The sequence below is a fragment of the Plecotus auritus genome (assembly GCF_963455305.1).
Source record: "Plecotus auritus genome assembly, chromosome: 6".
Taxonomy (NCBI): domain Eukaryota; kingdom Metazoa; phylum Chordata; class Mammalia; order Chiroptera; family Vespertilionidae; genus Plecotus; species Plecotus auritus.
In genome coordinates this window covers 115,514,310-115,539,697 of record NC_137773.1, presented here as the reverse complement: position 1 = coordinate 115,539,697, position 25,388 = coordinate 115,514,310, and the positions used below count along the sequence as shown (strand labels likewise).

Genomic DNA, 25,388 nt, shown 5'->3' with positions numbered 1-25,388 from the left:
AGGACAAGCATGGTGCCCAGCTGTTTTGTTTTGTTTTGTTTTTTTTTTTTACTCTTTTACATGTGAAAGATATTTTAAAGCATTATCTCAAGAAAATAGTTTTTCATTTCTTATTCATAAACTTCATTATTGTCTATGTGTCAGGCACAATTTAGTACAAGAACAAAACTAAATTATTAACCTATTTTGTGAAATGAAACCTAAACAAATTTGCATTTTTTCAATAAGCCATTGTTAGTAGAGTGCCAAACAGATATTAAACAATTAACAAAACATTACCAAAAATTTATTTCCCTTTAGATGACAGATCATCATTGAAAATGACTGGAAAATGATTTTCTAGCAAAAGAAGCGGCCCCAGGAAAAAAAAAAACGATCGCTGGAGGAATAAGCTGCGAAAGTGACAGCAAGGACCCCTCCCAGGAGGGCTGAGCTGACCCCTGAGCACCGCCTTCTGGGGTCCAGACTGAGGCTCTCCTCTGACCCCCAGGTCTCTCTACAGGAGCCCCAACTTGGGGAGGAGGGCTGCAGCCCCTCCTTCCCGCCCCACCCCTGTCGGTCACTGCTCCCGGCCCCCGCCTCCCGGGTCCCGCCTCCCTCCCTCCCAGCGGCAGGTGCCTGTCCAGCAGCATGGCCATGGCCATCACCTCCTCGGGCGCCCCAGCAGCCATGGCTGCAGATGGGAGGGATGAGCGCTCACCTCTGCTGTCCGCCCGCCACTCGGGACACGTCACCCCCACCGCCCTGCCAAGCTTACCGGAAAGCAGCCCGCGAGGTGAGACTCACATTGCCCTTCCCACCCGCGGGCCCAGTGGGAGAGGGCGCTGTCCCCTTGGGGAGAGGAGCATTGTCAGGGAGAGGAACGGAGGGGGGGAAGAGGGACTCTGTCCGGGGTGGGGGCGGGGGGGTGGGAAGAGGGGCGCTGTCCGGGGTGGGGCGGGGAGAGGGGGGCTGGCCGAGGGGGGGTAGGGGAGGGAAGGGGGGAGGCGCGCTGTCCCGGGGTGGAGGGGGAAGAGGGACACTGTCCCCAGCGGGAGAGGAGCTCTGTGGATGGGGGGCAGGGGCGCTGTCCCAGAGGGGAGAGGAGCATTGGGGTGGGGGAGGGGGGAGGCGCGTTGTCCCGTGGTGGGGGTGGGGAGAGGGGAGGGGGCGCCGACTGCTTGTGGCTGCAGGCTTTCTGGTGTGTGTGAGAGTGTGTGCGCGCCCCCCCCCCCCCCCCCCCCCCCCCCCCCGCCCTCTGACCTGGGTGCGGGGCGCCATGGGCATGGGGAGCCGGCCTCTCTGATTCAGAGTGAACTCAGGCCATGGGGAGGCGGGGCGCTGCGGGTTGGCACAAACCCTTTCAGCTGAGGAGGAGCCTGGGCGCGCTGCTCCACCTTGGCTTTTATCCTTGAAAAGCTTAATTTGAAAAAGGTGCGTCTGCTAGATTCACCCACCAATACTCGGGTCAGTCCTGGGAATTGCCTTAACAACGGGACAGAGTTAATCAATTTTCCTGTTAGGCCCGGGATTCCTGCCTCTCCTTGTTACTGCTGCTTGGGAATGAGGAGGGAGAGACGGAAGATGGGGTGTTTTTGATGTATATCTAGGTGAGATTGAAATTAACTTTAATAAGTAACCCAAGTTAATACTGTGTATATGTCTATCCATTTTTCTTCTCTAGATAGAATCCAAAAAGAATTGATAGCTGTTTGGAAACTGGAGAAAGAAGGAGCTATTTACCAAATTACTAAATTTATTCAAAGATCTTTGTTGTAAGCCTTTTAGTTCACTTGTGTGGGTAAAATAAGGTGGGGTCAGGAGTATAGAAAATGGAAGGCAATACTTAAAAAAAAAACACTTAAGAGTAGTGAAATTGGTCAAAAATGGCTCTTGCAAATGTAGCTTAAGTGCATCTGTCTTTCCCAGATGAATGTGAGAGGTTTAAAAACCCTAGGAGGTACATGTCAATGTTTTTGACAATCTGGGCAGATCGTGTTTCTTGTACACACTTTTTCCAAGTCCCAGCTGGAATTGGAGCGGCTGTGGAGCAGGTTAGACTTGTGTAGTATTTAAACATTTTTACTTAACACATGATAGCTTGAAAAGCAACTACTGAGATCTTAATCCACACTTAGCAAGAAGCAGGAAAGTGAAAAGAAGTTTAGCTGTGAATATTTCAACGTGATCAATGAGTGAGAAATAAGGTACAAAATCGAACAGAAACTCACCCGAGAAAGCACACGGTCCTGCTCTGGGTCAGCATTAAACTCTGTCAGAGGATGCCAAGTGGAGAACTTCCTTAAATGGGCACATTTGATATTAATATCTCACTGTTAGCTAAATATTATGGTCTAGATCTAGAATATGTTTAACTACTTACCAATTAATGTTTCAACTTTATCAAGCCACCCTTTTAACACAAAATATTTGACAGTTTGTTAAGAGGAGGAGTTTGGGTTTAATGAACTTCCTATAATAGATTTCATGTCCTCTATGTCGCATCTATGTTTTTGATCAAATACTGGCGAGATTATTCCACCAAATGGTCATACTCATAGATCTGCCTGTAGACTTCATCATTTGTCATATATTTGTTTAATCTGATAAGGCTCCTCAAACTGCAAAATAAGGTACAACTTTCAGTTCAGCCACTGAGAAAAAGAAGTTTCATTCCAGAAACTTTTAAGAACCAAAGAAATTCAAGTGTTAAAAAACAGAATTGGACTGAGTACATTTTAAAGATACTGGCTTTATTCAATGATTCTGGCAGCATCCCATCCAGCCAATAGAAGGGAGTTCTGAGGAGCTGTGCCAATGAGAGACTGTTCTAGGTAGAAGGAGGCAGGAACAAGGAAGTCATATAGCAAAGCGTGGACTGGCTGTGACCTGGACACTTTCCTCGGGGATGACAGATGACCTCACAGTGCTGGCCCGGCAGCTCCGCAAGGACTAGTTAACCCTCCCATTTCCAGGAGAGGCTGCACATGTGATTGTCTCCTTTTGGTGACATGGGGCTGACCATAAGTTGCTCCATGTGGGGCCTGTTGTCTTGTTTTTAATAACTGCAACAGACAGCCCACTTTACTGCAGATCACCTACTTATCCACTAATGGGAGAGCAACCCCAGCTGTAATAAGCATTAGTATAACCAGCGCCCTCATGACATTGATTGTTCTTATCCTATTAACTATTCTAGAATTTGCGAGTAGCTCTAAATATGTATTCACCTTACTGGTTAGTCTTCATCTACATGACAATGGTTAGTGACCCACCAAATGCACGCATACCACATAGTCAACTCAAGCCCCTTATGACTTACAGGAGCCCTATCAGCCCTTGTCATAACAGCAGGCTTAGTTATATGATTTCACTTTAACTCACCATTATTATTAAATGTAGGCCTGGTTACTAATATATTAACCATTTACCAGTGATGATGAGATATTGTTTGAGAAAGGACATTTTAAGGCCACCATACACCCATTGTACAAGAAGGACTCCATTATGACATAATTTTTTTATTTATCGTCTCTGAAGTATTTTTCTTTTCAGGATTTTTCTGAGCTTTCTATCATTCAAGGCTAATCCATACTCCAGAACTAGGTGAATATTGATCCCCATCAGGCATCAATCCTCTTAATCCCTTAGAAGTACCTCATCTAAATACATCTGCTCTGACATCTCTATCACTTCAGCTCATCATAGTTTAATATTAGGGAGTTGCAAGCACATGGTTCAAGCACTAATCATTATGATTTGTGTAGGCTTGTAGTTCACATTACTTCAAATCTCAGAATATCACGAAACATCATTTTCTATATCAGACGGTGTCTACAGGTCAACGTCCTTTATAGCCACAGGATTTATTGGCTCTACCTTCCTTATTGTATGCCTCCTATACCAACTAAAATTCCACATCACATCTCATCATTTTGGATTTGAAGCTGCTGCCTGATATTGACACTTTGTAGATGTCATATGACTATTCTTATATGTCCCTAGCTATCAATGAGGATTTATTCTTTTAGTATTATTTAGTACAACTGACTTCCAATAAGTCAGTTTTGGTAAAATCCAAAAAGGAATAATTAATCTTGTACTTACTTTATTTATCAATACTAGCATCTTTACTTGTAATAATCACATTTTATCTTCCCCAAACAAATGTTTATGCCAAAAAATCAAGCCGTTATGAATGTGGTTTTGACCTAAGAAATGCTAAAGGGGCTACTGTAAAAAGAAGAAATAGAAAGAGAGGGAGGAACACAGGCATAAAGAATAAAAATGGCAACAAACAAATACCTATCAAGTACCTTAAATATAAATGGATTAAATGCTCCAATCAAAAGACACAGGGTAGCTAAATGAATACAAAAACATGACCTACACATATGCTGTCTACAAGAGACCCCCCTTAGATAAAAGGACTCCCACAAACTGAAAGTGAAGAGATGGGAAAAATATTTCCAGGAAAATAGAAATGAAAAGAAAGCTGCGGTAGCAATACTCATATCTGACAAAATAGACTTCAAAGTGAAGGCCATAATAAGAGATAATGAAGGCCACTTCATAACACTAAAGAGATTGATGCAACAAGAAAATATAACTCTGGTAAACATATATGCACCCAATACAGGAACACCCAAATACATTAAAAAAAACAAAAACACTCCTGGATGAGATCAACAGTAATACAATATAGAAGAGGACTTTAACACCCCACTGACATCACAGGATAGATATTCTAGACCAAAAAAATCAATAAGGAAATAGGACCTTAAATGACACACTAGATCAGATGGAATTGATTGACATTTCCAGGACATTTAATTCTAAAGCTAAAGAATAAAAAAATAAAGCTAAGGAATATACATTCTTCTCAAGTGCACATGGGACATTTTCAAAGATAGGCCACATGTTAGGACACAAGCTAAGTCTCTACAAATTCAAGAATACTGAAATTATATCAAGCATCTTCTCAGACCACAATGGCATGAAATTAAAAATCAGCTACAATAAAAACACTAAAAAACAATCAAACACATGTAGACTAAATAGCATGCTATTAAACAATAAATGGGTTACCAAAGAGTTCAAAGAAAAAATAAATCATACTGGAAACAAATGAAAGTGAACACACAACAAACCCAAATCTATGGGACACAGCAAAAGCAGCCTTGAGAGGAAAGTTCATAGCACTACAGGCCAACCTGAAAAAAAAAAAAAAAAGAGAGAGAAAGAGAGAAGGAAAAATTAGTAATCAATTCTCTAACCCTAAAATTTAAAGAATTAGAAAGAGAACAACAAGAAAAGATCAGAGTAAGTAGAAGGAAGGAAATACTAAAGACCAGAGCATAAATAAATGCATAGAGACTAAAACAAACAAAACAAACAAACAAAAGATCAATAAAACCAAGAGGTGGTTCTTTAAAAGGATAAACAAGATTGATGAACCTTTAGCCAGACTCATCAAGAAACAAAGAGAGAGCCCAAATAAATAAAATCAGAAATGAAAGAGGTGAATTAACCACTGACCCCACATAAATACAAAGAATCATAAAAAATACTATGAATGACTTTATTCCAAAATAATGGACAACCTGGACAAAATGGACATATTCCTAGAAAAATTCCAATCTTCCAAAACTCAATCAGGAAGAATCAGAAAATTCTGATAGGCCAATAATGACTGATGAAATTGATGCAGTAATAAAATAAAAATAAAAAAAACTTCCAGCAAACAGAAGCCCTAGCCCAGATGGCTTCACAGGGGAATTTTACCAAACATTCAAAGAAGAACTAACACCTATACTCCTCAAACTATTCCAAAAAATTAAAGAAGAAGGAACACTTCCAAGCACTTTCTATGAGACCAGCATTACCCTAATTCCAAAACCAGATAAAGATGCTACAGAGAAAGAGATCTACAGACCAATATCCCTGATGAACATAGATGCTAAAATCCTCAACAAAATATTAACAAATTGGATCCAGCAATACATTACAAAGATCATACACCATGACCAAGTAGGATTTTTCCACTTAGGTATGCAAGGTGGTACAATATTCACAAATCAATAAATGTGTTGCATCACATAAACAGATTGCAAGACAAAAATCACATGATCATATCAATTGATGCAGACAAAGCATTTGACAAAATCCAACACCCTTTCTTGATAAAAACTCTTGGCAAAGTTAGAAGAGAGGGATCATATCTCAACATAATAAAGGCTATATATGACAAACCTACATCATACTCAATGAACAAAAACTAAAACCATTTCCCCTAACCACAGGAACAAGATATGGATGCCCACTTTCACCACTCATAGTATTAGAAGCGCTAGCCATAGCGATTAGACAAGAAGAAGAAATAAAAGGGATCTAAATTGGAAAGGAGAAAATAAACTGTCATTATTCGCAGATGACATGATATTGTACATAGAAAACCCTAGACTCCATCAAAAATGACTAGATTCAATACATAACTTCAGAAATATAGCAGGATACAAAATTAACACCCAGAAATTGATGACATTTTTATACACCAACAATGAACTCTCAGAGAAAGCAAGAAAACAATCCCCAAAAATTAAGATAATTAGGAATAAACTTAACCAAGGAGGTAAAAGACCTGTACTCAGAAAACTATAGGACATTGAAAAAAAAAAAGATATAAACAAGTGGAAGAATATACCATGTTCATGGATTGGTAGAATCAACATATTAAAATGTTCATACTACCCAAAGCAATCTGTAGATTCAATGCAATTACTATTAAAATACCAAATACCTATTAAAATACAAAGAAAGTTAAAGAGAAACAGCACGAGCCCTGGCCTGGTGGTTCCACCGCCCCCTCCGCCCTCCCACTGCAGGCAGGAGCAGCGCCTCTCCAGTACTAATAATTTTTTATTTTTTATTTTTATTTTTTATTGATTTTACAGAGAGGAAGGAAGAGGGATAGAGAGTTAGAAACGTCAATGAGAGAGAAACATCAATCAGCTGCCTCCTGCACACCTTTGACTGGGGATGTGCCCGCAACCAAGGTACATGCCCTTGACTGGAATCGAACCCGGGACCCTTCAGTCCACAGGCCAACGCTCTATCCACTGAGCCAAACCAGTTAGGGCTCCAGTACTAATTACTTTTAAAACTCTTTTTGTAAGGAGAGAGATTAAATTTTGGAGGTATTTCAGGATCCATTGGATTAACTTAGTCATTTTTTCGTCAATTAAAAAGTCTCTTAAACTTTCAATTTGGAAAGGTTGTAAAACAAGCTTCTATAATAATAAAAGCTTCACATGCTAAGTAGACCAGATGTCCTTCCAGACAACCTTGCAGATGAAGCCAGGGCTGCAAGGGAAGTCTGGGTTCCAGGTGCCACAGGGAAGCCAGTGATGGCAGCCAGGAGAAGAAAGGCCTACTCTTGCATGAATTTCGTGCATTGGGCCTCTAGTAATTAATTATTATGATATACATTTTGTAAAAACTGGGTAAGACACCAATTAAACTTTAAAATAGTGTGAGTATTAAATATTTTATCCAGACTACAAGATTTTGTTTAATTTACATAAGTATTTAATTTTTTTAAGCCAGTAAATTATTATATCCTGTAATGCCATCTGGAGAGAAAAAATGCACAACACATAATACAAAGATGAATACATATCATACAAACACTACAGACCATGTACATAATTCAAGAGTAACTCACCTTTTTTCCTTAAATATATATTTCCATTATTTTTTAATCCTCACCTGAGGAGTGAGGATATTTTTTCCATTGATTTTTAGAGAATGGAAGGGAGAAGTGAGGTGGGGAGAGAGATGGGAGAGAGGGAAACATCAATGTGACAGAGACACATCTCCCACACGTGTCCTGACTGAGAGTGGGATCGGACCTGCATCCCAGGTACGTGCCCTTGACTGGGAATCAAACCTGCAACCCTCTGATGTATAGGACAATGCTGTAACCACTGAGCACAACCAGCCATGGCTGTATTTTCATTTTTTAAATTAAAAGTAATTTAGTGTATGAGAATTTTTAATTTTTGGAAACCTCAATTTTCAGTGATAATGAAAAATTAAGCAATCAGTATTTCCTACAACTTTTATTAACATATTTTATTATTTTAAATTTAGGCACCCAAAGACCGCTGCAATCTGGCCATTTTAAAATGAGATTTCTAGAGAGATCTTCCTATTTCTGTAAAGCAATTACCAGTAACAGGATTTCTATCAGGAGTATTAATGAGAGCTGGGATCTGGAAGTTTCTGGCCTTGGAGACACAATTTCCCATGTTAACTGTAGTGGGGTTTTTTGAAACATTGGCAGGCTGAGTAAATTCTCTAGGGAGGTAATGTTAGTGGGTCAAAGTCTGCTGCTTATGAGTACCATGGGGCTCTTAGTCCTCAAGTGTCAGTCAACCTTCTTACATGCCTTGGTTTCTCTCTCTGGCTGTCTCATACAGCTGGAGGACTCGGAGCACTAGGTGACCAACATTTATACGGCCATCACTGGATTAATCAATTTCTTAATTACAGTTGAGTTGGGGACCCTACACGTCATGGGGAATGACCTCTGACGCCTCCATAAAGATTCTTAGTCATCTAAGAGCACCTGAGATTTGTGCTGGAGGGATGACTTACCCCTTATCTTTAGACCTGAATGAGTTCAGCTCTCATTTATAATGCAAAGGCATTTGCTCAGATTCCCAGAAAGCAATTCCAATGGAAAAGGGAAATTTAAATACCAGCCAACCATTTTTCCTCCTGTCTCACCTTGTAGACTGGGTTCTGTTAACCCTTAACCTTGTCAGGTTAGCATGTGGCCCATTTTCATCCACATAGTGAAACAAAGGAGGAATTAAAATAGAAGAAACAAGATCAAGGGGGCCCTGGAGACAGGTTCAAGGGTTAGCCCAGGACAAGCTGCCACTGCCCACTGATCCCCTGGTTGCAAGTCTCATAGGGACCTTTATAGCTCAGGAGAAACAAAGTAAAAGTAGGAAATAAGAGAAAGGAACACACCGGTGTAAGGAGCAACACACCTTTGTCTTAAGGTTTTACCTGTTTCATTTGTTTGACTTTTTAAATATTATTTTGTTGATTTTAGAGAGAGAGGAAAAAAGAGAGAAACATCATTGATGTGAGAGATATATCAATCAGTTGCCTCTTGTTGAACCCACAACCTGGACATGTGTCGAAACCTGGAAATGAACATTTGACCTTTTGATGCATGGGACAACATTTAGTGAAGGGAGTCACAATGGCCAAGACTAAGATTTTACCTGGTGTTTAACAGTGGCAATTTTAGAGGAGGTCTCAATGGAATATCTCAATAGAATATTCATCAACTCTCCAGGTGTGTCATTTGATATGCTGATGTATTACAATGAATCTATACAGTGATGTGGGTCATTCTCTGATCAGTTTCAACTTAAAAAATATCACTGGAAAGGGATTTGAACCAACATTGGTCTGCTGGGCATGGTCTGGAACATGTAACCCCTTTGCTCCTAAGCAGCCTAGGTTAGGGAAGATAAGTTCTTGTGATTTAGTAGTTGTGCCTATAAATTACTAGTCCCTGTTAGAGTCTCAGATTTCCCATTCCACTTGTCAAGGAATTTTCCTAGCTTTTTAGTAACATGCCTCAACTCTATAAACTTGGGGACTCTTGTTAGTATTGAATTCATCACAATGACCATCAGTTGACAGACACTAGACACCAGAGCCAAAATTAGGACCCCAAACACACACCCTGGACTCCAGAAGCTGTACCCTACAGCGAACACAAACCAAAAGCTGGACCCTGGCCCTGGGAATCAAACTCGAAGCGATTCCCCTGACTCAAGCATACTATGCAGCACAAAAGCCAGAAACCAGATGCCAGAAACTGATAGCTAATTCTTAAGAGCAGATTCCATACACCAGAACGTGAATCTATAGCTGCACTTGGACCCCACACAAGAACCCAGGAAACAAAGTCATACCCAAAAAGACCCAAAACACCAGACACACAGCCGAATACATATTTGATCCAAAACCACAGAACCTGGACATATAACAGGGTTCTATAACTAAGAAGCCATAGCCACAATGTGGAATTGGAGACAGACCCTCACGTTGTACACAAATCCATGATTCAATAAAGAGAACCCATGTCACTCTAAGCCCAAGCAGCTAGTTTCACAAATACTTTTTGTATGCCAATGTGAATGTATAAGAGGAAAAAGTAACTTGCAGAACTTCAAAATTCTACCAAACCCTGCAGTACTACACACAAAAAAGGCTAACATAATTGAAAAATAATAATACTGCTTACCTTTGCTGGCAGGTGTCCATGATCTCTCGGCTGCAGTGGTGCCAGAAGTTAACCATATCACAGCTGATAATTTCACAAGTCAGGCTCTTCACAATTGTGGGGGATTTTAAAAGCAATTATTTACCTCATACCTTGTAAATTCTAACAGCTGGGCTAATAACCAAATTGACATCATCAAATTAACAAGAGATGTACAATGCTTAATCCGTGCACAAGGAAAAGTCACATACTTATGAATACCAAAGACAATGAGGTAATATTAGGAACAGAAAATGTTGGAAAATGGGGAAACAGGGTTTTAGATTGTAGAGGTGAAATGGGTAATATTTAGGAAAACTACAGGATATGTGGCATGTTAATTTTAGTTAGGTAATCCCAAAAAGTATATGATGAGGGGGATAAAATAGGCATATCAAGAAACTCCTGGTAGCCTGGCTGGTCTGGCTCAGTGGTGGAGCATCAACCCATGAGCCAGGAGGTCATGGTTCGATTACCTGTTAGTGTACATGTCCAGGTTTTGGGCTTGATCCCCAGTGTGGGGCATGCAAGAGGCAGGCGATCTCTCATCATTGTTTCTACCTGTCCCTCTCCCTTCTTCTCTGAAATCAATAAAAATATATTTTTTAAAGAAACTCCTGACCTCCCCCACACACAGACAGCACCTTTGCTCAGGATGCGCTCCACCCCCAGCTTCCGCGCAGAGCTGTCACACAGCACATGCCATACCCTGAGCCCTGGTCAGAGCTGCTGGTGTGACCTGGTATGCCCAGCCACAGGTCACAGGACCATGCTGCATGTGTACTGCGAGAGGGTCCTAGGGCACCATCCTGCCTTGAGTGCTGGGGCTACATAGTGAATTGCATGCCACCGGGCTCTGGGCCCTCACGGGGATTTGCACGCCAGAGGAACTGTGCATGCACCCCGACCATCCCGAGAATCTGAAGTGGACAACTGAAAGACCAGAATCAAGAGAAGGAAGTACAACTCAGAGCGGACGATCAAGATGTGAAACTCAAGGCACACCCAGCCTCTGGTCTAGTGAGTGCCAGATCATTGGACCACTAGGGGATTCAACCCCTTGGATCCCAAGCAGGGATCCAGGGCCAGAAAGAGGACACAGCAAAAAGGAGGAGACAAAGAAAAACCCTCAATGGAAAGAAAAGGAGAAATCACCAGAAAAGGCACTAAATGAAATGGAGGCAAGCAATATGTCAGAGAAATAAATCAGAGTAAGGGTCATGCAGTTCCTAAACCAACTGGATGAGAAAATTACCAACATATGTAAGAATCAAGAAAAAATGAAGAATGATATAGCACAAATAAAAACCACATTGGAAGGTTTCACTAGTAGACTAGCAAAAGCAAAGGACTGAATCAGTGAATTAGAAGACAGGGTTTAAAACATACCCAATCAGAACAGCAATTGGAGAAAAACTATTAGAAATCAGGAGAAGAGCCTAAGGAAGATTTGGGACAACATGAAATGAAGCAACATCTATATAATAGGGGTGCTAGAAGGAGAGGAAGAGGAGTAAGGATTAGAAAACCCATTTGAAGAAATAATGACAGAAAACTTCACTAACTTAGGGAAGAAAAAAGACACACAAACAAAGAGAGTCCCAAACAAGATGAACCCCAAAAGACCCACACCAAGACACATCATAATTACAATGGCAATGGTTAGAGACAAAAAGAGAATCTTAAAGGCTGCTAGAGAGAAAGAGAGTTACCAACAAGGGATCTCCCATTAGACTATCAAGTTACTTCCCAACAGAAACACATCCGGCCACAAGGGAATGAAATGAAGTATACAAAGTGATACAAAGCAAGGGATTGACTCCGAGAATACTCTTTCCAGTGAGGCTATTATTTAAATTGAAAGGGAAATCAGGAGCTTCACAGACAAGAAAAGGTAAAGAAGTTTATTACTACCAAGCCAGCAATGCAAGAAATGCTAAAGGGACAAAGGAAGATGGATGCCGATGGGAAGGCAGACTGCAAGATAGTGCAAGAGTGAGAGAATGAAGGGACAGTGTGTGGACACACGGGGAGTGTTTGTGAGTTTAGGGACAGCTATTCTCCAGGGGACTCTGGGGGATTGCTGAACAGGGTTCCCCTGACCGGGCAGCCTCCACTGCTGCTGGGATCCCTCCTGGAGCTACTGGCTCTGATGTGGAGACTGCGCCATCTTGAAGGGGAAAGTGGATATTGTCCAAAGCCTGAAATTCCTGGGAATATACAACTGCAACCAGTGAACAGCTGCGAACCCGGGAACACTGGTCCCCAAGGTGTGCGAGCACATGGATTTGGAGGAGCTTGGGGCCTCCTCACAGAACGGTCATATTTCGCCTGGGAAAAGGTAAGGTCTGTGGTCCGGGCAGGAGAGGGAAATGCGCATGCGGTAGCCGGAGAATCTGGGGAAGTCTGAGCCCAGAAAAGTCCGCGGCCGTTGGGGCTGGCATGATCCACGTGTGTGGAAGGGGATCCACAAGGCTGCTAACAGAAGGGAACTGTAAAAAGCAAACCTTAGTTGAACTGGGCGAAAAAGGCCAGCCTAAAAATTTTAACATTGTGCCAGCTGCTTTGACCCAAGGGGAAAAAAGACTGCACAGACTTGTGCCACAGCGTGGAGTTCGCCACTTACTCTGGCTCTTTTTTTTTTTTTTTCTCTTTAAATCCTTGGTTTTGATTACTAAGCTCAATACATGGGATCACCCAATTGGGGACATTCTAAGAGACTGCAGGGGAAAGTTGTTTTTGTGGAACCTGGGGATCAGAGTGGGGAATAACCATCAGAGAACCAGCTCTGGGGCAGCCTATTTCCCCAAACCGGTATTATGTGCCACAGGGACAACAAAAACTAAATGTTAACTAGAGAGGACCTATAGACCCGGAGGTCAATCCAGAAACACTGCCTTCTATGGGTTGAAGCACAAATTGACTCTTGTGTAAACACAAATAAAGGAGTGTAAGAAACAATGAAGTACTGCTTGCTTAAAAATCAGGACTGTGGCCTACAACACTGAGGAGCAGTGGAACGCAGGGAACTTCAATACTGTCCTGACTAGGAAACAGGGGACCCAAACAGAACAGTAGAAAAAGTGAATGACCTCGGCTTCGGGCTCAGACGCGGAGACCTCGCCATCTTGAAGGGGAAAGTGGAGGTTATAGGAAGCTTGAAAATCTACAACTGCAGCAACCACCGAACAGCTGCGAGCCCCAGAACACCGGTCCCCAATTGCTGCAAACACGCGGATTCAGAGGAGCTCTACACTCCACCACAGAAAGGTCAGATTTCGCCTGGGATAAGGTGAGGTCTCTGGTCCCAGCGGGAGAGAGAAATGCGCACACTGCAGGAGCTGGAGGACCGGGGGGAAGTCTGTGCCTAGAAAAATCCATGGCTGTTGGGGCTGGTGTGATCCGTGAATGTGGAAGGGGGTCCTCAGAGCTGCTAACAGAAGGAATCTCTGAAAAGCAAACCATTTTGATCTGATGCAAAAGGACAGCCTAAAAATTTTAAAAGTGTGCCAGCTGCTTAGACCCAAGGGGAAAGGGGGACTGCGCAGATTTGCCTGTAGCCCCGTTGTTCGCACACTTGGGCTTTTTCCTCTTCAAATCCTTGCTTCTGATTACTAAGCCCAATACACAGGGTCACCCGGTTGGGGACACCCTGGGAGACTGCAGGGGAAAGTTGTTTTTCTGGAACCTGGGGATCGGAGCAGGGAGTGACCGTTGGAGAGCCAGCTCTGGGGCAGCCCACTCCCACAAAATGGTATTGAGTGCCACAGGGAAAGCAGGATCCAAGCACAGGCTAGAGTGGCCATATAGACCCGGAAGTCAATCCAGAAACACTGCCACCCAGGGGCTGAATCACAAATTGACTCTTGTGTAATCAAAAATAACGGAATACAAGAAATTAAGACACTGCCTGCTTAAAAATCAGGACTGGCTTACAACACTGAGGAGCAGTGGAACACAGGGACCTGTAATATTATCCTGACTGGGAAACAGGCATGCCAAACAGAACAATAGAGGAAGTGAAAGACCTTCATTACTGCACATTTTATTTTTTTATTTTTTTCATCTTTTACTTAAGAAACTAATTTTTTTATTTTTTTGTCACTTGATTTTACCTTTTTAATTATTACATTTTTATTTTCAATCAGTATTATTACTATTACTATTTTACTTTTTTTTAAAGTGTCATTTTATTTTCTCTTTATTTTACTTTGGGATTAGTGTTCTACATTCTATTTTCATCTTTCCTTTAGCATCATTTTACTCTATCTCAACTCTACCTTTATGCCATCACTCTCTTCCTAACTTTTCCCCTTTTGGTGTCCTATTTCTCTTACCCTTTTCCTGCTTTAGATTTTCCGTATTCTTTCTGTTTACCGCTGTTAAAATTTCACCCTACTTATATATCTAATTTCCAATCCCCTGCTCCAAGTCCATACACACCTCTCCCTTCTCTGTCTCACCTATCCAAAAAATTGTTTTTCTCGCTGTCCTTATGTTGTTGTTTGCTTGAATGTTGATTATATCGATTCTTTATGCTTTTTTGGGAGATTGTTTTGCTTATTCTTTTTTTGTTTTGTTTTTGTTTGCTTTCTTTTGGTTTGTTTTTTGCTTCTGTTTTCTCTTGCCATTAGTTGTTGTTTGTAGTTTGTATTAATCTCCAGGTACTTCTTGCTGGCATTTGCTGGGATTAGTGGCTATTCTCTTGGAGTTTTCTCCCCTTATATATAGTTTGTTCCCCTTTTCTTTCTTAGTCTTGTTCTTTTCTCTCTTACTTTTTTAAATTTCCTTTTCCCAATTTCATTTTGGCACTCCTTTTTATTTATTTTTAGTTTTTCTCTTTCTTTTATCTCTTCTTCTTTCTCTCCTATCCCCTAATTTGCCTGTCTCTAGTGGTCACCTTTAATGGGGGTTATTAATATTGTGAATACATTTCTGTTCAGTGCCTTGTGTGTTGTACCTGGTTGTGTTGTATTTTGTGCCTTTAAATCAACGCAGGAGAGAGAGAACTACATAACCAGACATCCGGAGAAGAGAGACCATGGGGAGACAAAGAAACAGCCTACCTATGAAAGAAAAGCAGGCATCACCAGAAAAGGAAGTAAAGGAAATAGAGGCAAGCAACCTGTCAGAGAAAGAATTCAGAGAAATGGTCATAAGATGGATTAAAAGAATGGGAGACAAATTTGACAATATGAGTAAGAACCAAGAGGAAATGAAAAATGACATTGCTGCTGTAAAGAACTCAATAGAAAGCATCAAGAGTAGACTAGAAGAAGCAGAGGACTGCATCAGTGAGCTAGAAGACAAGGTGGGAAAAAATACCCAAGTAGAGCAGTTTCTAGAAAAAAAATTAAAAAGCAGGAGGAGAGCCTAAGAGAACTTGGGACAACACGAAACAAAACAACATCCACATAATAGGGGTGCCAGATGAAGAGGAAACTGAGCAAGGAATAAAAAACCTGTTTGAAGAAATGACAGAAAACTTCCCTGATAAAGGGAAGAAGAAACTCACACAAATCCAAGAAGCTCACAGAGTCCCAAACAAAATGAAGCCCAAAAGACTGACGCCAAGGCACATTATAATTAAATTGGCAAACACCAACGATAAGTAAGAATCTTAAAAGCGGCCAGAGAGAGACAGAAAGTTACCTACAAAGGATCCCCCATCAGACTAATGACTGATTTCTCAACTGAAACACATCAGGCAAGAAGGGAATGGAATGAAATATACAAAGTCATGCAAAGGAAGGGTCTGAATCCAAGAATACTGTACCCAGCAAGGCTATCAATCAGAATTGAAACGGAAATAAGGAGCTTCACAGACAAAAAAGGACCAAGGGAGTTTATTACCACCAAACCAGCAATGCAAGAAATGCTAAAGGGTCTGCTGTAAAAAGAAGAAATAGGAAGCGAAGAAGGAACACAGAGGTAAAGAATAAAAATGGTGACAAACAAGTACCTATCAATAATAACTTTAAATGTAAATGAATTAAATGCCGCAATCAAAAGACATAGGGTAACTGAGTAGATAAGAAAACATGACCCATATATCTGCTGTCTATAGGAAACCCACCTCAGAAAAAAAGATGCACACAGACTGATGGTGAGGGATGGAAAAAAGTTTTTCAGGCTAATGAAAATGAAAAAAAAGCTGGGGCAGCAATACCTATATCTGACAAATTGGATCTCAAAGTGAAGGACATAACAAGAGATAAGGAAGGCCACTTAATAATACTAAAGTGAGCAATCCAACAAGAAGAAATAACTGTTAAATATATACGCACCCATTACAGGAGCTCCCAAATACATAAAAAAACTTCTGGAGTATATCCAGGGAGAGATTGACAGCAATACAATCATAGCAGGGGACTTTAATACCCCACTATCACCATTTGACAAATTATCTAGACAAAAAATCAGCAAAGAAACATCAATCCTAAATGACTCACTATATCAGATGGAATGAATTGACATCTTCAGAACATTTGACCCCAAAGCCACAGAATATACAGTCTTCTCAAGTGCACATGGGTTATTTTCAAAGATAGACCATATATTGGGTCACAGGCAAAGTCTCTTCAAATTCAAGAAGATAGAAATCATATCAAGCATCTTCTCAGATCACAATGGCATAAAACTGGAAATCAACTACAATGAAAACAATCTAAAAAAATCAAACAATTGGAGACTAAATAGCATGCATTAAACAATGACTGGGTTAGCAGAGCGATCAAAGAAGAAATAAAAAACATCATGGCAACAAATGACAATGAAAACACAACAATCCAAAATCTATGGGACACAGCGAAAGCAGTCTTGAGAGGGAAATTCATATCGCCACAAGCCTACAGCAAAACAACTTAGAAACAATGGTAATAAATTACCTAACCCTACAACTCAAAGAGTTAGAAAGAGAGCAACAAGGAAGACCCAGTGTAAGGAGAAGGAAGGAAATACTAAAGATCGGAGTGGAGATAAACAACATAGAGATTAAAAAAAAACAATACAAAAGATCAACAAAACCAAGAGCTGGTTCTTTGAAAGGATAAACAAGAGTGATGAACCTCTAGCCAGGCTCACCAAGAAGCAAAGAGAGAGGACCCAAATAAACAAAATCAGAAATGAAAGAGGCGAAATAACGAAAGACCCCACAGAAATACAAAGAATTGTTAAAAAATACTATGAACAACTCTGTTCCAACAAACTTGACAACCTGAAGTAAATGGACATATTCCTAGAAAAATACAACCTTCCAAAACCCAATGAGAAAGAATCTAAACATCTCAATAGGCAGATAACTATGGAAGGATTGAAGCAGTCATTAAAAAGCTTCCAGCAAACAAAAGGCCGGGACCAGACAGCTTCACGGGGAAGTTTTATCAAACATTCAAAGAAGAACTAAAACCTATCCTCCTTAGACTATTCCAAAAAATTCAAGAGGAAGGAACACTTCCAAGCTCATTCTATGAGACTGGCATTACCCTAATACCAAAACGAGATAAAAACAACACAATGAAAGAGAATTACAGGCCAATATCCCTCATGAACATAGATGCCAAAATCCTCAACAAAACTCTAGCAAATTGGATTCAGCAATACATCAGAAAGATCATACACCATGACCAAATAGAATTTATCCCAGGGATGCAAGGATGGTACAATATCCACAAATCAATAAATGTGATACATCACATAAACAAATTGAGAGATAAAAACCACATAGTCGAGGACGGAAGATGGCGACCGGCAGGAGGGTAGCGAGGGAGAGACTGTGAGAGAGTAAGGAGCGATAGAGGAGTGTGTGGACATGTGTGGTGTGTATGTATAAGCTAGGGACAGTTAGATTCTGCAGGTCTTCCAAGGGGCTGCCAAACTGAGCAGTCTTAGACGGCGGAACCCCGCACACAACGTGGACACTTCTGGGAGGCCAGTGTGGGCACAGAGACCTCGCCATCTGCTGAGATGCTTGAGTCTAGGATCCTGGCCTCAGCACCACCCAGCCTGGTCTGAGACACAAACCAGGACCCTGCAACCACCAGGGACAAAGACCTGCGACCACAGCTGCAGACCAACAGACAACAAGAATCCAGACATCCCAGCCACAGATTTCTGTGAGTCAAGGAGCCTATCCCCCTCCTTGCAGGCTCGTGGGCAATGCCATAGTAACTGATAAACCTGCCCCTCACATGGGCCACAGTGACGCTACAGGAATTTGAGCCTGCATGCACACGGACACTGGGAATCTGCTCCCCGCAATGCAATTGGGCAACCAAAACCGAAGCCCACACAGGACGGCAGTGCCACCTGACTTTGATTCTGGTCAAGCGCACACTGAAGTCTATTTTCCGCAGTGCAGGAGCAGACCTCCAGCTGACGCAGTGCTACTGTGCAACCCAGTACCCCCAGGTGACTGGGACCCCGATTCTCTGGGTGGGAGGCAGCACTGAGCACCACTGACTTGACCCTGTTTCTTATCGCATGCACCTGGGATCCCTGACTCCCAGTACACTCCCACTAAGAGCCAGTGTCTCCAATTCTTGGTGCATGTGCACACAGGACCATGATTCTCAGCAAGAGGCCTCACGAAGCAACAGAGACTCTGCTACTCAATTCTTGGTGCAGACAAAGGGGAACTCTGACTCCAGGCACGCGCTAGGGGACTCTGATTTTTGGCACATGCCAACAGCGCGGTGCAGGCAGGGTCCCTGCTTCTAGGTGCACACATGAGACCACACTGAGCACTGGTTACACTGACCCTGGGTGAGCCTGGTTCCAACCACCCCACGGCAGACACACGTCTTAGTGTCAGAGCACTTCAGTGACACTCAGGTGGTGTGAAGCTCCCACTGCACATGGCCCAGTCCCACGAAACTCAAAGTTTGAACCTTCTGGTGATAGTCAGAATGGGGAGATGACACAATCCCCAGAGGAAAGAAAGTAAGGAGTCATCAAGAAAGAAAATTAGTGAAATTGAATCATGCAACATGACTGAAAAAGAATTCAGAGTAATGGTCGTGCAATTCATACATCAGATGGATGAGAAAATCAACAACCTATGCAAGAATTGAAATGAAAAGTGATACAGCTGTTGGGAGCGACCTCAGTTGACAAAGTCCTGAGAGAGCAGGTTTCACAAAGTGGCCTGCCTGTTCCCAAGGTTAGTCATGCATCCTGCCCCCCTTAGGCTTAGAGACCTTTAAGCACAATAGTTTATTAATCACACATTCTGCCCCCTAGAGTTTTTTTAACCTTCATTCACAGTTGATTTGTAAGCGTAATTGTCCTTCAGCAAGAAGCATAGCTAGATCATCTCATGGAAAGGAACTTAGGTGGCGTCAGAGGTGTTATGTATAGGTATAGCCGTTGGAATCTTAGCCAAGATAAGGAGCTTTGTGTAAAGGTCAGTAGGAAACCTGAAACAAAGGGGTATAATTATGTTTACCACATTATAGGAACTGAACCTGTATAAAAGTATGGTGAAAAATAAACTCGGGACTGTAAGTGGGAAATGCTACAGTCCTCCCGATCCCATTCTGTTTTCTGTCTGTCTTTTCTCATCTTCTCCCCCCCTTGCAGGTACTGTTCGACTGATGCCGGCAGGCTCCGGCATTTTCTGGTGCCCGAACAGGAACCTGATATAGGGGGAAACGGTGAAGGACACTGCAATTTAAGAAGAAGGTGCACCGAGTAAGGTAAGTGGAGCAGTGAGTTTATAGTCGGGAGAGATAATGATGGGACAAAGTAATAGTAAAGAGTTGTTTGTGCATGTGCTTAAAAATATGCTTCGCGCTTGGGGAACTAGGGTAGGGCATAAACAGCTTGAGCGCTTTCTGGCTTTTGTGGCAGAAGTTTTGTAAGGTCCTTGAAGACCCCCGGTGGGTCCTTTGGCAGAGCAACGACCCCAAATCAAACGCAGAACTTGAGTCTCGATGCAAAAGCAAGAGATTTCTTTATTCAAGCGTGGCGCAGGGACTCACAGGCAACAACTCCAACCAGAGGCTGCTGACTGGAGCCCCGAGCCAGGGGGGCTACAGACTTTTAAAGGCAAAAACCACACGCAGGTGGGAGGCAAGATAGGTTGTTTACTTATTCTCATGGGAATGGTATGTTTTATCTCAACAGAAGACTTTGTGAAAACAGGAACTTTAACAGAAACCAGAAGCTAGGATGTTTACTGATAAGCGCTGAGGGGGAGGTCAGCCTGCTCTTCTCTGGGAGCAGAGCTGTGCCTGCTTACTCTTATCTATTCCTGTCTCCCAGAACAGACTCAGGGGCGCCTGTTCTGAGAGTGCATTCTTTCATTCCCCCCTTTTCGTTTTTGGGGAGTTCCAATCCTGGGACTACAGACCCTCATTTTGAGAAAGCGGTTGGTATCTCTGTTGGAGTACCATTACCTGGACTGCACTTATTCTATCCCGGATAAAAGCCACTAACCTGTTAAGGATGCAGGGGCTAAAAGTCAGGAGCATCAAAAGAATTATTAGGGGCCCCACCAAGGTAGATATCAGGGTGGTGAACCAGGGGGAACGATTATACCAGCCTTCAAACCATCCCTGGTTAGTTTCCCGTTCTCGTCGCCGGGTCTCAAGTCTCTCTCTAAGTTTGGACATTGAGTCTTTTACAATCCCAGAATGGTCTGCATAGAAACAACACTGTTCCCTCAAAGCGGCACAGAGTCCCCCTTCCTTCAGGAACAGGAGGTCCAATCCCCTCCTATTTTGTAAAACTACTTCAGATAGAGAAGTTAGGGATTCTTCGAGTTTGGTGATGGACTGTTCTATAGCCCTGAGATCCTCATCTATGGCCATACGTAGTTCCTCAGTGTAGCGAGGAGCTTGGACAAGGGCAGCTGCCCCTGTCCCGACCCCCGCGGCTATCCCTAAACCTAACATTACTGCCAGAGTAAGTGAGACCGGTTCCCTTCTATACCAGCGAGGTTGTAAGTCAAACTCATCCTCGAAGGAGGTAGCCTGGTGGTACAGGATTCTGGGAATTATTTGGACTAGGACACAATAATCCTGAGAGCTGTTAAAAACTGAAGTAGGTACACAGGGAGTCAGTCCTGTGTTACAGGCCCACCATCCCCCTGAAGAAGGGACTAAGAGGAAGTTAGTAGAGGTCTGAGGGCTCTCTAGGGTTTGGTTGCAGAGCTGCTTTCGGTCTTCCGGGACTTTTCCTAGGCATGTACCTTGCCCGGAGACTTCCGTCAGGGTCAGTTTGCCATGGGCTCCCCAGCTGCAAGAAGCATGGTTGGTAGAGTTACTGAAATTACCGAGAAAGGCAACTCCATCATAGTAAGGTGGTCCGGAGGCTAAACAGCCAGCAGGAGGCCGTCAGAGAGGGGTTGGAAGAGTTTAGAAGGCTAAAAGTCCCTTGGATGATCCCGAGCAGTCTTTGGCTAGTATTCAGGACGGGGCGGGTGGAATGCAGGGATTCGCTTCCTGCGGGAGCAGGGGGGGGGAATATGCTTCCCCTCTTCAAGGATATGCTGCTCGAGGACAATATTGGGCCCTACTAACATTGGGGCAAATGATTCGATCTGAAGCCTGACAGTGAATGACAGACCTAGGTCTCGTATGGTAGGGCCTAGATAGATACGTACTCCCCAGGACTGTCCCGCCACCCATAGGTTGGCTTTCCGCCCCGCCGGGAGGAAGGTAATGTTCAGGGGATTGCACCACCCAGATACTGAGCACGTATTGGGTCCCTGCGTACGGTTCCTTTGTACCCAAAGGAGGTCCCATGAATCAGAGGGGCGCCAGAGCCACCAAGCGTCTCCAGATGTTTCACATCCCCATCTATAACAATAATAATGCTCTACCCCCCCACAGTTCCGCTGCCCCTGGGGGCATGCATAAATAGGGGTCCTTCATAGTCTCTCACGACGCACTCCTTCACTGCACCCTATTGGGGCTGCGGGTTCCCCCTCGTCAGCCTCCCATGGAGGCTTGGATTCCCCCCATACTCCTGGAGATTGGGAGTCCCTTACTGACTTGTCTGGGATATCCCAATAGTCTGAGCCCGCCACCAGTGCACAGATGTCTGGGGTGAGAGTAGGCCACCAAGTTCCAGGGACCTCAACTTGGGTGGTGCTCCATACTACTTCTCCTGTCTGAGAGAGGACTTGCCATGTGAGTTTCTTTGGGGCATGGGGGTTGCTACTATTACTTATCGGTAGGCTTAGCAGGAGGAGCAGACTGACGGCAAACGCGGAGCTTGAGAGGGTGATCAGTCCTCTCCACTGTCCATTCATGGTCCTGCGGGGGCGCTCGTTTAGCGTGCGAAGCGTGGATCCAGGTGGCGATGCCATCTACTTTAACAGCCGTTGGAGTCGTCAGCAGTACCAGGTAGGGTCCCTTCCACCTTGGCTCGAGGTTGGCAGCGCGGTGGCGTCAGACGTAGACAAAGTCCCCAACCTGGAACTGGTGTGGCACTTGAAGATCCCCTGGTTGATAGAGGGCAGCCAAGGGGGTCCACACTTCCTTCTGGACAGTATCTAGCGCCTTCAACCTGGCAAGTAGGGATTGGGGGGTATGAGTACCAGTTTCAACCGACCAGGGGTCTGCGGCCAGGGGCGGAGGGGCCCCAAACAAGATCTCGAACGGAGTTATTCCTAGGGGGCCAGGAGTGTTTCGCACGCGAAAAAGGGCAAAGGGAAGGAGGACTGTCCAGTCTGCCACACCAGTCTCTATGGATAATTTTGTCATGGCCTCTTTTAATGTTCTATTCATCCTTTCTACCTGACCTGAGCTCTGGGGCCTGTATGAACAATGTAATTTCCAATCCGCCCCCAGTATCCTGGCCATTCCCTGACTTACCTGGGCAACGAAGGCTGGTCCGTTGTCTGACCCAATTACCTTTGGTATTCCAAACCGGGGGAAGATGTCCTCTAAGATCTTCTTGGCCACCACGGTTGCGGTCTCCTTCTTAGTGGGGAAGGCCTCTACCCAGCCTGAAAAGGTATCTACAAAGACTAAGAGGTATTTATAGCCATATCAGGCCACCTTTACCTCTGTGAAGTCCACTTCCCAGTAGCTTCCTGGACGGTCGCCCCTGAGTCTCTGTCCAGGTGGGAGTCGGGAAGGGTGTGAGTTCACCAGTTGGCACGCTTTGCACCGACTGACCACCCTTTCCGCGAGACGAGTGAGTCCTTTGACGAAGTATCCGGAGGCCTGACAGGTAGTGCGGAGGTGCTTTGCTCCCAGATGTGTGAGCCGGTGCAGCTGCTTAAGATAGGCTTTGACGGCTTCCTCAGGTATTACTATCTTCCCTTCTACCGTCCTCCAAATTCCTTGCTCGTCCCTTATATATTTCTCTGGCCTTTTGACCAGTTCTTCCTCCTCTTCCTGGGAATATTTGGGAAATTCCGGCAGGCTCATTGGGGCCTCAGCTAGAGCTAGAATATTCAGTCCTAGAGCCGCTCGTTTAGCCTCTGTATCCGCCCTCCGGTTTCCTTCTGCTACATCTGAGGTCCCTCTTTGGTGGCCAGGGCAGTGGATAATAGCTACTTCCTGGGGAGCGTGTATGGCCTCCAGAAGGGCAAGTATTTCTTGCTTATTCTTAATTTCCTTGCCTGCTGAGGTAAGGAGGCCTCTCTGGCAGTAGATGGCCCCATGAATATGGGCAGTGGCAAAAGCATACCTGCTGTCAGTGTAAATGTTGATTCTTTTTCCTTCTGCCAGTCCGAGGGCCTGAGTTAGAGCTATCAATTCAGCCTTTTGGGCTGAGGTCCCTTCTGGTAAGCTACTAGCCCATACTATCTGATCTTTACTGACTACGACTGCTCCCGCCACCCTTTTACCTTCGAGGATGTAGCTGCTGCCGTCCGTGAACCAGGTGAGCTGGGCACTGGGTAAAGGTGAATCCCGGAGGTCCCTCCGGGGCCCAGTTTCCTCTGCCAGTATCTCGTGACACGAGTGGAGCACTTTCTCTCCGTCAGGGCTCATCTCAGGCAGTAGAGTCGCTGGATTTAGAGTCACTGGTGCCCCGAAGAGGACCCGATCTTCATTCAGGAGGAGGCTCTGGTAGTGGGTCATCCTTGCGTTGGACATCCATCAGTCTGGTGGTTGTCGGATAATGCTCTCCAGGGTGTGAGGCGCCACTATAGTCAGCTTCTGCCCCAAGGTAAGCTTGTCTGCATCCTTCACTAGTTGAGCTGTGGCCGCTATGGCCCTCAGGCAGGCTGGCCATCCCCTTGCCACCGCGTCTAGTCTTTTTGATAAGTAAGCTACCGGTCTCTTCCATGGCCCTAAAGCCTGAGTCAGGACCCCCCGGGCAATCCCTTTCCTCTCGTCTATGTAGAGGGTGAATGGTTTGGAAACGTCCGGCAGGGCCAGGGCTGGAGCTGAGAGGAGGGCTCTTTTAATACTGTCAAAGGCCTTCTGTTGGGCCTCTCCCCATTCAAAGGGGCTCCCCTGTTTGGTTAGGGGGTAGAGTGGTTCGGCCATTGTTGCGAAACCAGGAATCCAAAGGCGGCAAAACCCAGCGGTCCCTAGGAACTCGTGCACTTGCCGGGGGGTCTGGGGCTTTGGGATCTGGGTGACCGTATTCTTGCGTGCCTCTGTGAGCCACCTCTGTCCTCCTTCTAGGGCATACCCTAGATAAGTCACCCTCTGCTGACAGATCTGAGCTTTCTTTGCCGATGCCCGGTACCCCAAGCGAGAGAGTTCTGAGAGTAGGGCCCCGGTACCTGTTTGACAGTCTTCTTCCATGGCTCCGGCCAGGAGGAAGTCATCTACGTACTGGAGGAGGGTGATCTGAGGGTGCTTGGCACGGAAGGGCGCCAAATCCTGGTGAAGAGCCTCATCAAAAATAGTGGGAGAATTTTTGAACCCCTGTGGGAGGCGAGTCCAAGTTAACTGTCCTGTAGTCCCCGTGTCTGGGTCCCTCCACTCGAACGCGAAGATACCCTGGCTAGCAGGGTGTAACCGGAGGCAGAAGAAAGCATCTTTTAAATCCAGGACTGTGTACCAGGTATGGGACGGTGGTATTGAACTCAGGAGGTTGTAGGGGTTGGGGACTGTAGGGTGAATGTCCTATACCCTCTTATTGACCT

The 25,388-nt window shown here is 44.2% G+C and overlaps 1 long non-coding RNA gene across 1 annotated transcript in view; it reads left to right on the top strand.

Annotated features, from left to right (window-relative positions):
- Window positions 1–601: 601 nt before the first annotated feature.
- LOC308250695 overlaps window positions 602–25,388 on the top strand; it is a 36,327-nt gene continuing 11,540 nt past the window's right edge. Inside the window, exons 1-2 of the long non-coding RNA XR_013960854.1 lie at window positions 602–775; window positions 19,910–20,025. This is a non-coding gene — a long non-coding RNA (uncharacterized lncRNA). The remainder of the gene's footprint in view (window positions 776–19,909; window positions 20,026–25,388) is intronic.